We start from the raw sequence: 19,169 nt of genomic DNA, 5'->3' as shown, positions 1-19,169 counted from the left end.
AAATACTGGGTACCCGATGAGCGACGAGTACATGTAAACTCTCTTAAGTTTGTAATAACTTCGTTTATATATAATGTCATTATAAAGGAGTTTGTAATTTGCATCATCATAATTCATAAGTAGGTACATATTATATCTCTGTATTCAATTATTTGTCGATTATTTGATGATCATTATCCTGGCTAATTGACGGACGATAAATTATTATTTATAATGTTAAGACTTTATTAATTGTAGAGCACAAAAATACATACTTACAAATGTATTGTTTTTTATATGTAATTTTTTTTTACCATCGCTCGAACGACGAACATGTGAATTTTGAACCAGATTGCACACAGTTAGCGCTTATCAATTATTATTTATCAATTATCAAATACTATCAATAATGAATTCATTCGATGGGTTAATCGAAAAATAACTCGGTAGTTTTTCAAACTATCGATAGACAATCGATAGTCAAAACTAGTCGGTTGCGCCCATCACTAATGTTAATTAATTCTTTTGAAATTCTGGTTTAAGCGTCAGAATATTGTAATGATAAATTATTGATAAAAAAAACCAATAATTTTTTAGTTTAAAAAATGGTACTTTTGGCACGCTAAATTTGTGTTTCATCCCACCGTGCGACATAGACAGTTGTTGATCCCCTAAGTATATTATATTAATTTGTCATGCATAGATGTACATCATTTTCACAAGCAAGTGGTAATTTGAGTTATAATAACAGTCATTATACAGTAAAATATATTCATGGCTCAGCTCAGAACTTAAAATTCAATAATTATACATTCGAATTGAAATTAATAAAATTGAATACCAAAATAATGTTACTTACGCGTATACTACAAACATACGAAATACAATTTATTCGCGTTCAATGTGGTAATATTGGCTACACGATTCTCCGCGACACTGACCTGCTGCTACTAATTTTTTTTTTTTAAAGAAATAAAATCGTTATCATCGTATTTTTCTGACTAGATGAAAATTTTAGCTATCTATATCAATTTATCTATAGATATTTTTATGTATAGACATTTATTTAATATTACAGTATAATATACATTTTTACATTTTGTGATTGAAAACCATAGTTATTATTATTATTTTGTATGGTGTCTATGAGCAACACCAGAAACACTTAAAACATAAAAAGGTATAACATGTATAAAATTAAAATATGGTCAACAGTGATAAAACTCAAAAATATATAAAAACATTAATAAATACAATTACATTATTAACATAAAATAGACAAGATGAGGTTCCCCATATTGTATATAAGTAGGGGTCATACTATAGCTCCAAAGTCATGTTCTTCATCCATTCCACCGTTTCATCCTTTATCAATGTGGGGAGTGTAAAATATTGTCCGACCAATTGAAAAATAAAAACAAGTTGGTAAATAATTTATAGTAACATTTTTTACTTTTAATTAAATTGTATTTATTTTTAGGAGTACCTACTTGTTTAAGTTTTTAAATTTGATTATATATTTTTTGGTTTGAATAAACAATAATTTAAACATTTACATATAGGTATATTATAAAGTATTATAGTAAGACCTTTTTGGGGTCAAAATCATAAGTGTGCGGTTTTTGGATACAATAATTAAAAAAATTGAGCGGTTTTGTCTTGTATTTTACCGCAAGTGTAAGGTTTTAGTATTCAACGATATAAATATAATATAGTAGGTATAGAATTATATTAGGTACTATATCTAAGTACCAATCAAGATGGTGTTGGGAATCTTGATTACCGGTAAAATAACACAAATAAATGTGGCTATCGATAGTCGGTTTTCGGTTATCAAATCTTTAACGGTTATCAGTTTTAGACCCGGTTAATATTTTATAGATTAAAATGAAAATATAAAGGAAGGGACTTAGATTTTATTTAAGCAGGGTATAGATTATCAACAATAAAGAGAGATAGAGCCATCATTGTGCCACTTCATTATATTTATCTAAACTTTAAAAACGTATAACTATAATCGTACAAGTTTATATTTTTTTGTAAGAAATACACAGAAAAATATTCTGTTCAGAAAATACAACACACAATGTTGATAATAAGTTGTTGGTTCATCAACCACACATATATGAAACAATAATTCGCCATTTGTCGTAAACTCAGGATATAGGTCAAATTATAGTTTTTATATTTGATCACCTGCAGAATAAAAAACTAGTATGAAACTTATTAACACGGCTCTACGGTCTGCATTTTCGAGTATATCACTCTGTACGATCAACTTTAAAATATATAATTTAATACTATTTTACAAAAAAAAAAAAAATATATAAATATTATATATTAAATTGCTCATGATTTCGATCCATAGTTTTGAAAACAAGCTGTTTAACAATTTATTGTCACAGACTTGACCGAAATTTTCAAAACAAAAAGAAAACTCGATTTTGTTTTGTATTTTTAAATAAATAAATTAAATAATGTTAAATAATATTTGAATACGTTTAGTTATCGTACACGATAATTCATCGTATTATGTAAGAATAAAGTTAAGCAATGTAGTTACTTATTTTCATCTAAATACGTACATGATAATCCATCTTAATAGGAACACATGTGAATTTTTAATTTTTTTTTTTTTATTTATCAAATCATTCTTATTTAATATTTCCTAAAATTAGTATACATAAACTTGTCAACAGTGGTGAAGCGTCATAGGAGACAAAGAGACAACGTTTCCCCACTTAGAAATTAGAACACAGGACAAATAAATAATTATTATTTTGTTTTATAAAATATTTAAAAATGTAAATTTGATTTTATATTATAAAATATATGATGTATGTTTCAGTATTTGTTGAAATCGGTTTTTTGTTGTACCTAGTGTTGTACAGTTATAGAATTCTTAAAATAGATACGGTCGTGCGTACGAGCTAGCGAAACGGGTTATTCCAAATATGGTATTTTATCTAAATCTAATAGACGCTGCGATGCAACGTCTCGCAAATATGAGCGCGCGGGTACAGAGGGAATGCTTATGTGAGTGGTGTTTAATTATGTAAACTATGAGACACGTCTCGCCGTTCGTAATTACCTCAGTCCTCAATATTAATTATTATCGATGTCGCCGTCGCATTGTGACGCAATCGTGATAGGTACGTCGTACGTGTTTCTTAATATTTACTGTTTTATATTGTAATTTGTCCTCGTGGACCATGAGCTGATGATTTGACTAATGCCATTTTTAACAATGGAATTATTAACTTCTTATACTTATGAGTATTTTAAAATTGTAAATTTTTTATACATCTTAAAATACTCATAACTTGCCTAATGAGCCATGTGTATTACATAATTTACATTATACATTACATTGTATACCTACAACACGTAACAAGGACATATTATTTTTTTATTTTAATTAATTTTTTTTTTTTCGTAATTGCTATTTTATGTTGATTTTTTAAGTGTTTTAGTGGTTTTTGAACTTTTGATGAGTGATACTTAAATTTACGCAGTTTTACCAACTATTAGATACATACATATTGTAAAGGAAATTGATAGCTGTTTGAAAATATAAACATTTTTTGCTTTCAGTTTCAACAGTAATTTACAAAAATGGTTTTCTTTAAATAAATATATTGTAGATATTATTGTGAAAACCTCGGCACGCTAAATTCGTGTTTCATCCCACTGTGTGTCGTGTCGTTCTTCGTATATATTATATATAAATTACTTTATTCACAATAATATCATCAAATATACTTAGTAATATCATAGGCTGACTGACCGTCTTGCTCAGAATCGTTTTTCTTATATCATTGAATTCAAATTTAACACCATCCGTTACAGCGACCACTTGTAACCTACAGTCAGTGTTGGGTAAATTACTTTTATAAAAAGTAATGAAATTACGTTACTTGTTAGGCACTTCAAATATTTTTATTTAAATATTACATTTGCGTTAACTAAAATTATTTTTATCGTTACATTACTTTAAAATTAATGAATTAGTGCGTTACAAATAACGTTACTTTTTTCATCATTGATTACAGTTATCATTTTTTTTAACCATATTCATTCCACATGAATCAATTATTATCTATACCTATATTTTACAATCATAGGCCTAGTGATAATAGACCTATAATTATGTACAAATGTACAATCATCTCACCTTTATGGTTATGTGTATAAGTCATAAGTCATAAATCATAATTTTTATTAATAATTACATTTTATTTTTAAACCGAACTCTTTTCTTTCTGATTATAAAGTAATAACATTAATTCCTTGAATGTTTAATAATATTGTCAACTATTATCGGAATCGAAAATAAATATAATTGATTTTTAATTTTTCTAGAATAACCTATCGGCTTGTTTTTGTAATACATTCAAAACTATTATTTTAAGAACGTGGAAAATAACGCGTTAATGTGTTACTTCGTAGAAATTACGTCATTTAAAAAGTAATTATGTTGCAATTGCATTATTTTAAGTAAAACGTCATAAAGTTACTGCTGTGTTACTGAAAAACTAATTGCGTTACAGTAATTTGTAATTTGAGTTTTGTTACTATACCCAATACTGCCTACAGTCTGTACAGCAGAGTTACGCCTACTTGCCTACCTTTTCTAATATTATTATAATTACATTATTATGTCTACATTTATGTATTTATTGATATTTTAATTACATGTAAAAACATGTAGTAGACCACATAATATAGCGTATTGGATTCAGTTTTATAGGACTCAGCCTAGACTTGCATTAAAATTAAAATAATGCTGGTACATTAGTTTGAGACGCATGGCGGATTAAAAGGCTTTAATGTTAGTACTTTTTCATACTAAACAATTTATAAATGGTATTTAATTAATTTTTATACTAACTAATACACCAAATTATTATTATAATTTGTTTAGTTAAACTATACAAGTTGCTCTATGCTTTAGAACTCCAAACATAAAAAATATTGTTTAAAGAGTTGAATATTTGAACTCAAACCCTAAAATTGCTCTCCTGGACTATTTCATAAAAACGATTTAGAACATTTTCTTAATGGACCAACAATTTATTTCATAATGACGAGTATCGAAAAAAAATGAATGGTTCAATTTGAAGGATTACATCTATCCGGAAATATTGGATATCTGCGATTTTATCAGTTTGAAAATATTATTGCTAACCTTGTCTTTTTCACGGAGAATCGTGTAGGCAATATAACACACAAGATACGCGAACAAATTGTATTTTATTTATGTGTAATAAATGCGTAGGTGCACTTTATTTCGGAATTCGATTTTATTAATCTTAATACGAATGTAAAATGATTGAATTTAAGTTTCTGAATTGTTTTTGTAATGATTAGTTTTCTTTTGCCTGACATCACTTTTTGAAAACGTAACCAAGCATTATTTATCAATCTTTATGATGTCTACCATGTTATTCGGTTTAAAATAAAATAAGTTACTAAGTTTTTTTCGTGGGGAATCGTGTAAGCAACATGCCAACATTACCACGTTGTACGCCAATAAATTGTATTTTATTTGTGTGTAATAAACGCATAGTTGCACATTATTTCGGAACACAATGTTAATAATTTTAATACGGATGAAAAATTATTGAATATTAGTTTTTGAATTGACTTTAAAATGATTCATGTTTTTTTTTGTCTGACATGAGAGTAAGTTATATGATATAACATTGAATTCCACATTAGCATACCTATTTATATACATTAGCTAATTTATTAATTACAAAAGCTTGTAAACACAAATATAATATACAAATTTGTTCATTTATTTTTTGTATAAAATATGTTTACTTCAATACATAGTATCAAAAATAAAACTATAAAAGCAATGTTAATTGCACTGTATTTGGTTGTAGGTAACTTGTACCGTCATGCTAGTAAGCTACACAATTGTACACAGTACAAAAATTCTGTAAGTTTCATTGGTTTCCAAAAGAATACGATAATAATTTCAATTGGGAAAATAAAAATGGTACAAAAGATGTGATTATAAGCATAAGCCCAAATAGCATTCGTGATTTGGGGGGAGGGGGGGGGGCTAAAGCCTAACTCTGATAATATTGAATAAGCTTAAAACAAAATGTAGGAAATGTTTGGGGGGGTCTGTGGATATTTTTTGGGGGGCTTAGCCCTCAAAGCCTCCTCTCCCCCTATTTACGCCTATGCTGATAAGCACTATAAATCTTAGTATGAATATGGATAAAAAACATTATAAAAATTTTAAAGTGTCTTCTAATTATTTTAAACTAACAAATCTCCAGCAACACCAGGTAGGTAATATAATAGTATATTATAATACAGATCCTTATTTTTCTCAAATATTAATGCTGTTCGTCCTAATTAAAAATCAAGTCAATAATGTCCTTGTTTAATTGTTACCTATATTGTTTAACAAAACACACCTTAAAATAACCAATAAGAAACCTTAAGTCTATGTTTAGTAGAAAAAGTATTTATTATGACCTAATTAAGAATATAAGAATAATTATGAATATTTTTTCGAATTTGAATATTATTTTGACTCTGTAACTAAATTACATAACCTACTAACATTAAATAGAAATTAAATCCGTCAATACAGAACACTTCCACGAGAACCATTGACAGCTAAAATCTAAAGATATGAACTGTTAACAAGTGTTAATTACCAAATAGTAAATAAGTAACTACCGCATAATATTATATCATACAAGATTGTTATATCTATTATATGCATTAAAGCATCAAAGCAACCTGTATAAGCTGGCTTATTAATTATTATTATGAGTGAACTACACCTATTGGTTATTACCCATATCGAGGTACTAAATACTAGTATTTACCAATTTAAAGGTAAGATTATTATCAAGGGCACCGTTTACAGTGTACGATTCTCTATATTGTGTTGAATTTAGTTTAATATATTAAAATTTATTTTTTCGGCATAATTTCACTCATTTTTTTTGATATGAACAAGTGTTTTAAAAAATGTAAACGGGTAGTGCGGCAAAAAACAGATGTACAAAAAAAAAGAAAATCGCTCAAGAATTGCAAACATTGAAAAATAAACAACATTTTCTCACAGAAAAACTTTTAGTCACTAATGACATTGTTTTAAAAATTGACGAAGAAACTGTAGGCCAAGCTAAAAACTATCTATGGCTTATTTACAAAAAACATGGACTAACAGTTAGCAATTTTGGAGATATAGTATCAACTATGACAAAAAAAGGATACCTACCAAAATGTCTTTTAAAATCATTGAATAATGAGTATAGAAGCATTAAACATGTTCGTGCAATAGAGTGGGGTCTGGTTAATGAATCAACAGCACTACAGCAGTAAATATTTTACAAGAAACTGAAAATATTATAGTTCAATCAACTAGACTATGGTTACACCAGTGTGGATTTATTGGCGCTTCACCCGATGGTCACTAGGTATATGATGATTGATGGTCAATAGGTGAAAATGATAATGTTGAAGTGAAGTGTCCGTATAAATATAGAAAATATAAATTATCTGATGCAGTACCTGTAGAACAGTCATATATAATTTCCAATCTGTAAAGATACAAATTGGTCAAAAACCTTTAACATTATTAAATCATTTTATTTAGAACATTATTATCCATACATTTTAGGAAAAAATGAATAGTTATTAAGTAAGAATATGTATATAGGTAATAGAAACAGAAATGTTTGTTTCATAATAATCATTAAAATATCAACAGTAACTAAATATTACACAAATTAATAAATAAGTTGTGCTTCTATACTTTACTTTTAATAATTATTACAATTGATTTTATATTTTTATCTTGAAATTTTTAATTAAAGGAAATTTTTAATTAGCGAGAGCAGAAACCACTTTAAAAATACAATCACGTCGAGGCAAGAAGCAATAATAATGTAGGAATATGATTTATAATCGTATAACATTTAATTGTACGTACGTTCAACATGTATTCGAGCGGTAGTTTCAATTAAATACATTTGTTCTTTAGTAAATTGTGGTGTATTAAGAAAGGGTGGTATATTTAGATGGACCCCAGTTTGCAAAATATCTCTAATCAAGAACCCTTTGTCGGCTAAATAATAATAATTATTATTAAACCCAATAGCAACCATTTATAAACAAACATTTCCATCGTCAAAATCCCTATTTGAGAACCTCCCCGGTTTGAACCTCTTATTTACATTTTTCACGACAAAATGCAGCATATCTTCTTCCCTGAGGTCTAATCTATCTCTGTGCTAAAGTTCTTCGCAAGCGGATGAACGGTTTTGGAATGCATAAAGGACATAGCTATGTACAAAATGTTTTCATCTTTTATTTGTAATTCACAATATCAAATATATGATTTTATAATTTAATTTTATAATTTACTAGAACAAGAAATTTAAAAAACACCAACTCATTTTTAATCTCTCTTTTGAGGCAGTCCTAAGTCTATATAATGAAGAGGGAAGGATTTTGAGTTGTAAAAAATAGGAGCCGTTTGGGAATTTACCGTTTTGAATAACCGTGGCCAAATGGCCTTTGTAAACTCTCTTGGGTCTATAGTATTGAAATACTGGGTACCCGATGAGCGACGAGTACATGTAAACTCTCTTAAGTTTGTAATAACTTCGTTTATATATAATGTCATTATAAAGGAGTTTGTAATTTGCATCATCATAATTCATAAGTAGGTACATATTATATCTCTGTATTCAATTATTTGTCGATTATTTGATGATCATTATGATGATCCTGGCTAATTGACGGACGATAAATTATTATTTATAATGTTAAGACTTTATTAATTGTAGAGCACAAAAATACATACTTACAAATGTATTGTTTTTTATTTGTAATTTTTTTTTACCATCGCTCGAACGACGAACATGTGAAATTTTGAACCAGATTGCACACAGTTAGCGCTTATCAATTATTATTTATCAATTATCAAATACTATCAATAATGAATTCATTCGATGGGTTAATCGAAAAATAACTCGGTAGTTTTTCAAACTATCGATAGACAATCGATAGTCAAAACTAGTCGGTTGCGCCCATCACTAATGTTAATTAATTCTTTTGAAATTCTGGTTTAAGCGTCAGAATATTGTAATGATAAATTATTGATAAAAAAAACCAATAATTTTTTAGTTTAAAAAATGGTACTTTTGGCACGCTAAATTTGTGTTTCATCCCACCGTGCGACATAGACAGTTGTTGATCCCCTAAGTATATTATATTAATTTGTCATGCATAGATGTACATCATTTTCACAAGCAAGTGGTAATTTGAGTTATAATAACAGTCATTATACAGTAAAATATATTCATGGCTCAGCTCAGAACTTAAAATTCAATAATTATACATTCGAATTGAAATTAATAAAATTGAATACCAAAATAATGTTACTTACGCGTATACTACAAACATACGAAATACAATTTATTCGCGTTCAATGTGGTAATATTGACTACACGATTCTCCGCGACACTGACCTGCTGCTACTAATTTTTTTTTTTTAAAGAAATAAAATCGTTATCATCGTATTTTTCTGACTAGATGAAAATTTTAGCTATCTATATCAATTTATCTATAGATATTTTTATGTATAGACATTTATTTAATATTACAGTATAATATACATTTTTACATTTTGTGATTGAAAACCATAGTTATTATTATTATTTTGTATGGTGTCTATGAGCAACACCAGAAACACTTAAAACATAAAAAGGTATAACATGTATAAAATTAAAATATGGTCAACAGTGATAAAACTCAAAAATATATAAAAACATTAATAAATACAATTACATTATTAACATAAAATAGACAAGATGAGGTTCCCCATATTGTATATAAGTAGGGGTCATGCTATAGCTCCAAAGTCATGTTCTTCATCCATTCCACCGTTTCATCCTTTATCAATGCGGGGAGTGTAAAATATTGTCCGACCAATTGAAAAATAAAAACAAGTTGGTAAATAATTAATAGTAACATTTTTTACTTTTAATTAAATTGTATTTATTTTTAGGAGTACCTACTTGTTTAAGTTTTTAAATTTGATTATATATTTTTTGGTTTGAATAAACAATAATTTAAACATTTACATATAGGTATATTATAAAGTATTATAGTAAGACCTTTTTGGGGTCAAAATCATAAGTGTGCGGTTTTTGGATACAATAATTAAAAAAATTGAGCGGTTTTGTCTTGTATTTTACCGCAAGTGTAAGGTTTTAGTATTCAACGATATAAATATAATATAGTAGGTATAGAATTATATTAGGTACTATATCTAAGTACCAATCAAGATGGTGTTGGGAATCTTGATTACCGGTAAAATAACACAAATAAATGTGGCTATCGATAGTCGGTTTTCGGTTATCAAATCTTTAACGGTTATCAGTTTTAGACCCGGTTAATATTTTATAGATTAAAATGAAAATATAAAGGAAGGGACTTAGATTTTATTTAAGCAGGGTATAGATTATCAACAATAAAGAGAGATAGAGCCATCATTGTGCCACTTCATTATATTTATCTAAACTTTAAAAACGTATAACTATAATCGTACAAGTTTATATTTTTTTGTAAGAAATACACAGAAAAATATTCTGTTCAGAAAATACAACACACAATGTTGATAATAAGTTGTTGGTTCATCAACCACACATATATGAAACAATAATTCGCCATTTGTTGTAAACTCAGGATATAGGTCAAATTATAGTTTTTATATTTGATCACCTGCAGAATAAAAAACTAGTATGAAACTTATTAACACGGCTCTACGGTCTGCATTTTCGAGTATATCACTCTGTACGATCAACTTTAAAATATATAATTTAATACTATTTTACAAAAAAAAAAAAAATATATAAATATTATATATTAAATTGCTCATGATTTCGATCCATAGTTTTGAAAACAAGCTGTTTAACAATTTATTGTCACAGACTTGACCGAAATTTTCAAAACAAAAAGAAAACTCGATTTTGTTTTGTATTTTTAAATAAATAAATTAAATAATGTTAAATAATATTTGAATACGTTTAGTTATCGTACACGATAATTCATCGTATTATGTAAGAATAAAGTTAAGCAATGTAGTTACTTATTTTCATCTAAATACGTACATGATAATCCATCTTAATAGGAACACATGTGAATTTTTAATTTTTTTTTTTTTATTTATCAAATCATTCTTATTTAATATTTCCTAAAATTAGTATACATAAACTTGTCAACAGTGGTGAAGCGTCATAGGAGACAAAGAGACAACGTTTCCCCACTTAGAAATTAGAACACAGGACAAATAAATAATTATTATTTTGTTTTATAAAATATTTAAAAATGTAAATTTGATTTTATATTATAAAATATATGATGTATGTTTCAGTATTTGTTGAAATCGGTTTTTTGTTGTACCTAGTGTTGTACAGTTATAGAATTCTTAAAATAGATACGGTCGTGCGTACGAGCTAGCGAAACGGGTTATTCCAAATATGGTATTTTATCTAAATCTAATAGACGCTGCGATGCAACGTCTCGCAAATATGAGCGCGCGGGTACAGAGGGAATGCTTATGTGAGTGGTGTTTAATTATGTAAACTATGAGACACGTCTCGCCGTTCGTAATTACCTCAGTCCTCAATATTAATTATTATCGATGTCGCCGTCGCATTGTGACGCAATCGTGATAGGTACGTCGTACGTGTTTCTTAATATTTACTGTTTTATATTGTAATTTGTCCTCGTGGACCATGAGCTGATGATTTGACTAATGCCATTTTTAACAATGGAATTATTAACTTCTTATACTTATGAGTATTTTAAAATTGTAAATTTTTTATACATCTTAAAATACTCATAACTTGCCTAATGAGCCATGTGTATTACATAATTTACATTATACATTACATTGTATACCTACAACACGTAACAAGGACATATTATTTTTTTATTTTAATTAATTTTTTTTTTTTCGTAATTGCTATTTTATGTTGATTTTTTAAGTGTTTTAGTGGTTTTTGAACTTTTGATGAGTGATACTTAAATTTACGCAGTTTTACCAACTATTAGATACATACATATTGTAAAGGAAATTGATAGCTGTTTGAAAATATAAACATTTTTTGCTTTCAGTTTCAACAGTAATTTACAAAAATGGTTTTCTTTAAATAAATATATTGTAGATATTATTGTGAAAACCTCGGCACGCTAAATTCGTGTTTCATCCCACTGTGTGTCGTGTCGTTCTTCGTATATATTATATATAAATTACTTTATTCACAATAATATCATCAAATATACTTAGTAATATCATAGGCTGACTGACCGTCTTGCTCAGAATCGTTTTTCTTATATCATTGAATTCAAATTTAACACCATCCGTTACAGCGACCACTTGTAACCTACAGTCAGTGTTGGGTAAATTACTTTTATAAAAAGTAATGAAATTACGTTACTTGTTAGGCACTTCAAATATTTTTATTTAAATATTACATTTGCGTTAACTAAAATTATTTTTATCGTTACATTACTTTAAAATTAATGAATTAGTGCGTTACAAATAACGTTACTTTTTTCATCATTGATTACAGTTATCATTTTTTTTAACCATATTCATTCCACATGAATCAATTATTATCTATACCTATATTTTACAATCATAGGCCTAGTGATAATAGACCTATAATTATGTACAAATGTACAATCATCTCACCTTTATGGTTATGTGTATAAGTCATAAGTCATAAATCATAATTTTTATTAATAATTACATTTTATTTTTAAACCGAACTCTTTTCTTTCTGATTATAAAGTAATAACATTAATTCCTTGAATGTTTAATAATATTGTCAACTATTATCGGAATCGAAAATAAATATAATTGATTTTTAATTTTTCTAGAATAACCTATCGGCTTGTTTTTGTAATACATTCAAAACTATTATTTTAAGAACGTGGAAAATAACGCGTTAATGTGTTACTTCGTAGAAATTACGTCATTTAAAAAGTAATTATGTTGCAATTGCATTATTTTAAGTAAAACGTCATAAAGTTACTGCTGTGTTACTGAAAAACTAATTGCGTTACAGTAATTTGTAATTTGAGTTTTGTTACTATACCCAATACTGCCTACAGTCTGTACAGCAGAGTTACGCCTACTTGCCTACCTTTTCTAATATTATTATAATTACATTATTATGTCTACATTTATGTATTTATTGATATTTTAATTACATGTAAAAACATGTAGTAGACCACATAATATAGCGTATTGGATTCAGTTTTATAGGACTCAGCCTAGACTTGCATTAAAATTAAAATAATGCTGGTACATTAGTTTGAGACGCATGGCGGATTAAAAGGCTTTAATGTTAGTACTTTTTCATACTAAACAATTTATAAATGGTATTTAATTAATTTTTATACTAACTAATACACCAAATTATTATTATAATTTGTTTAGTTAAACTATACAAGTTGCTCTATGCTTTAGAACTCCAAACATAAAAAATATTGTTTAAAGAGTTGAATATTTGAACTCAAACCCTAAAATTGCTCTCCTGGACTATTTCATAAAAACGATTTAGAACATTTTCTTAATGGACCAACAATTTATTTCATAATGACGAGTATCGAAAAAAAATTGATGGTTCAATTTGAAGGATTACATCTATCCGGAAATATTGGATATCTGCGATTTTATCAGTTTGAAAATATTATTGCTAACCTTGTCTTTTTCACGGAGAATCGTGTAGGCAATATAACACACAAGATACGCGAACAAATTGTATTTTATTTGTGTGTAATAAACGCATAGTTGCACATTATTTCGGAACACAATGTTAATAATTTTAATACGGATGAAAAATTATTGAATATTAGTTTTTGAATTGACTTTAAAATGATTCATGTTTTTTTTTGTCTGACATGAGAGTAAGTTATATGATATAACATTGAATTCCACATTAGCATACCTATTTATATACATTAGCTAATTTATTAATTACAAAAGCTTGTAAACACAAATATAATATACAAATTTGTTCATTTATTTTTTGTATAAAATATGTTTACTTCAATACATAGTATCAAAAATAAAACTATAAAAGCAATGTTAATTGCACTGTATTTGGTTGTAGGTAACTTGTACCGTCATGCTAGTAAGCTACACAATTGTACACAGTACAAAAATTCTGTAAGTTTCATTGGTTTCCAAAAGAATACGATAATAATTTCAATTGGGAAAATAAAAATGGTACAAAAGATGTGATTATAAGCATAAGCCCAAATAGCATTCGTGATTTGGGGGGAGGGGGGGGGGGCTAAAGCCTAACTCTGATAATATTGAATAAGCTTAAAACAAAATGTAGGAAATGTTTGGGGGGGTCTGTGGATATTTTTTGGGGGGCTTAGCCCTCAAAGCCTCCTCTCCCCCTATTTACGCCTATGCTGATAAGCACTATAAATCTTAGTATGAATATGGATAAAAAACATTATAAAAATTTTAAAGTGTCTTCTAATTATTTTAAACTAACAAATCTCCAGCAACACCAGGTAGGTAATATAATAGTATATTATAATACAGATCCTTATTTTTCTCAAATATTAATGCTGTTCGTCCTAATTAAAAATCAAGTCAATAATGTCCTTGTTTAATTGTTACCTATATTGTTTAACAAAACACACCTTAAAATAACCAATAAGAAACCTTAAGTCTATGTTTAGTAGAAAAAGTATTTATTATGACCTAATTAAGAATATAAGAATAATTATGAATATTTTTTCGAATTTGATTATTATTTTGACTCTGTAACTAAATTACATAACCTACTAACATTAAATAGAAATTAAATCCGTCAATACAGAACACTTCCACGAGAACCATTGACAGCTAAAATCTAAAGATATGAACTGTTAACAAGTGTTAATTACCAAATAGTAAATAAGTAACTACCGCATAATATTATATCATACAAGATTGTTATATCTATTATATGCATTAAAGCATCAAAGCAACCTGTATAAGCTGGCTTATTAATTATTATTATGAGTGAACTACACCTATTGGTTATTACCCATATCGAGGTACTAAATACTAGTATTTACCAATTTAAAGGTAAGATTATTATCAAGGGCACCGTTTACAGTGTACGATTCTCTATATTGTGTTGAATTTAGTTTAATATATTAAAACTTATTTTTTCGGCATAATTTCACTCATTTTTTTTGATATGAACAAGTGTTTTAAAAAATGTAAACGGGTAGTGCGGCAAAAAACAGATGTACAAAAAAAAAGAAAATCGCTCAAGAATTGCAAACATTGAAAAATAAACAACATTTTCTCACAGAAAAACTTTTAGTCACTAATGACATTGTTTTAAAAATTGACGAAGAAACTGTAGGCCAAGCTAAAAACTATCTATGGCTTATTTACAAAAAACATGGACTAACAGTTAGCAATTTTGGAGATATAGTATCAACTATGACAAAAAAAGGATACCTACCAAAATGTCTTTTAAAATCATTGAATAATGAGTATAGAAGCATTAAACATGTTCGTGCAATAGAGTGGGGTCTGGTTAATGAATCAACAGCACTACAGCAGTAAATATTTTACAAGAAACTGAAAATATTATAGTTCAATCAACTAGACTATGGTTACACCAGTGTGGATTTATTGGCGCTTCACCCGATGGTCACTAGGTATATGATGATTGATGGTCAATAGGTGAAAATGATAATGTTGAAGTGAAGTGTCCGTATAAATATAAAAAAAATAAATTATCTGATGCAGTACCTGTAGAACAGTCATATATAATTTCCAATCTGTAAAGATACAAATTGGTCAAAAACCTTTAACATTATTAAATCATTTTATTTAGAACATTATTATCCATACATTTTAGGAAAAAATGAATAGTTATTAAGTAAGAATATGTATATAGGTAATAGAAACAGAAATGTTTGTTTCATAATAATCATTAAAATATCAACAGTAACTAAATATTACACAAATTAATAAATAAGTTGTGCTTCTATACTTTACTTTTAATAATTATTACAATTGATTATATATTTTTATCTTGAATTTTTTAATTAAAGGAAATTTTTAATTATCGAGAGCAGAAACCACTTTAAAAATACAATCACGTCGAGGCAAGAAGCAATAATAATGTAGGAATATGATTTATAATCGTATAACATTTAATTTTACGTACGTTCAACATGTATTAACCCATGGGGTTGCCTAGATAATAATCTTACCTTTAGATTTTATAAGAGGTCAATTCGCTCTAATTTGTATACTAACGGAGCTACACGTGTCCTGCTGAGCGTAAAATTTGCTATGTTACGCACTTGTAAGACGGAGGCAACACATGCGGGTATAACGTCCTCTTAAGGTCTTGTTTGAATTTTGTATTTTTGCCTAAAATAATGAATTTATTTTTAAATTAAAGTGGATGTCGCTCTGCTGTTCAGTAGGTTATAAGTTGGTCGCTGTATAATGGATTGTATTAAATTTGAATTCAATGATATCATATCATTGTATACGGAAAACGATTCTGAGCGGATATGGTTTGTCATTTGTCAGTCTAGATATTTTATATTGTTATTATATTTTATTATAGCCTTTAAATTGAATTAATATTATAAATTACAACAAAATAACTAAAATCTTTATTTTTATTTTTATTTGTTTCTATGGTGATAAACAAAGTGTTAGAAATTAAAATCCCATTTTTAGCGGTTTTTTTTAATTTGTCGGTGGTTTTTCCTTTTTCATTTAATACATATTGAAAATATAGAAAAATGAGTACCATCTTGATCCAATTTTCTAAAAGATAAGATACTATATGTGGAAATCGAAGAACTCCTTCTGGTAAAAATTTTGTAAACAGGATAAAAAAAATAAACACCATTGTAAAACCAATAGATCCGCTCAGAATCTAAAATGTAATAAAAATATATTATCATTTGTTATAATATTATATACCATGTTTGTCATATATTATTATTATAAGGCAGTGGCACAACCAGGAATTTTTCATGGGGGGGGGGGGGGTCTGACAAAATAAACCATCTTAATTTTTATAAACAATATTCTTATGTTTTTATTAACAATACATTTTTTAAATTTTATTATTATTTTAAATATTAAATAAGTACTAAACTAATTAAGAGGATGCTACCCATGCATGTATGGGTAGCGTCCTCTTAAGACATAATTTTACAATGAAAAATCTAAGCGGCGATTTATTGAAGCTAATACTTCAATTACTTCATCTTCTGTAACTGGAACTTCTCGGTGTATGTTAAGAACCGCTAATCCATGTAACCTGGTTTCAGAAGTCGAGTTCCTCAAATATGTTTTGATTCGCTTCAGTGAAGAAAATTACCTTTCTGACTCACAAGATGTAACTGGGAGTACAGCAAGGATGTGCAATAAATTATAAATATTTGGATAGAAGTCCTGATTACATATAAGTAACGCATTTAATGCATTCTGAGGTTTAATATTATTTGTATTTAAATATCTGTGCCATAAATCAACCTCAGATACAACTTTTTCATAACTTTCAACATCTTCTTGATAATATTTTACAAGATGATGAAGATCACTTTTAGCGCATGGATTTATCAATACTTGAAAACCAGATATCATGTCTTTATGATTATTGAAACGATCATTTAATTTTTGTGTTATAGAATCAATAAATGGAATAAAAATAGATACTCTAAAATAATCTTCAGGGTTTTCTGTAGAAAAATTATTTCTATGTTTTTGTCTTTTAGCAAGTCTTGGTATTTTTATTTCAATATCCATTTCATTTGATCTTTTAATAAGATTTTTAAACAAATCACTAAAGACATGCTGATATACTGGGCATTTTTTTTACAGTTTTCTCGAGCTAATATATGGCTATTATCTCCCGATATTCCAGTTGTTTTTATATAAAATCTCAATATTGCGCGAAAATTACCATCTTTTTCTGTTGGTTCATTTAATTCCAAAGGCCCATAATCTCGATGGCCTCTAATTGATATTCCTTGACGACCACAGAGTATCACAGACTTAATAACTGGAAAAATTACTTTTCTATTATCTTCTTTTTGTTTCTTAAGTTTATCGTGCACAGAAGATGTTTTCCCTGAAATAACAGCAGACAAAGATTGAAAATCTATAATACAGTTAGTATGATAATTTGTACTTTCATGCAATTTAAATTTTTCTGTAGCGTGCTTCCAATTTTTGAATGGCTGATTACAAAGCTGTCCAAGCAATTGACCTCCTTTTCCTCCTTTTTTAATGCCAAATAATACACAATACTTACAGTAGACGCCATCAACTAAACTACTGTAAGCTATCCAATTCCATTTATTAAGCCAAGAAAGTTGAAATTTTAAATTTTTATTGCCATGCAGCGTAATCGAAAAATTATGATTATTACCTGGGGTCCAAATTGTTTTAAGCGCTTCAAGTTTTTCATTATTTGACATATGTTTATCAATATATGCTGTTATATCAAAAATGCTATGATTGTTGTCTTCAGTTTCTTTAGAATCATTGGTACTTGTAGAACACTCGACTGAAGGAACACTTTGATCAGGAACTTGTGAAGAAATAGCAACAACTGATTTTACACCGAGATTATTAATATTAGTACTAGGTCTACTAGTAGTAAAAAAATCTTTTATAGAACTATTCATTGTTACTTTTTAAAACTATAAAGTATAAACAATATAGAATATAGATCAATACGACTAGTTCTAAGACGACCGAAAAAAAAACGAAAATGTCACAATTGTAACAACTAATCGAAATGTATTGTATTTGATAACAGTTGTTGACAAATCAGATATCTAGAACCATAGTTCACTCTATGTCTAGAACCATGGTCATGATAATAATTAAGGTCAAAGATAACATGTAAACATGATAGTATTAAATTATTATTGGTTATTGCACTGTAGCAGTGTAGCCACAACACTACTTAATTGATGTAGTCGAAAAATCAATTTATATTTATAAATTTAATTTTTATTCAAGTTTATTGAGAAAATGAAATTAATTTACTATTATACGTGCCAAGGGGGGGGGGGGGTCCAGACCCGGAGTCCACCCCCCTGGTTGCGCCACTGTTATAAGGTAGCTTTTA

The sequence above is a fragment of the Metopolophium dirhodum genome, chromosome 1, assembly GCF_019925205.1.
Source record: "Metopolophium dirhodum isolate CAU chromosome 1, ASM1992520v1, whole genome shotgun sequence".
Lineage (NCBI taxonomy): Eukaryota > Metazoa > Arthropoda > Insecta > Hemiptera > Aphididae > Metopolophium > Metopolophium dirhodum.
The sequence above is the reverse complement of the archived record's forward strand: the minus strand, read 5'-3'. Positions refer to the sequence as shown.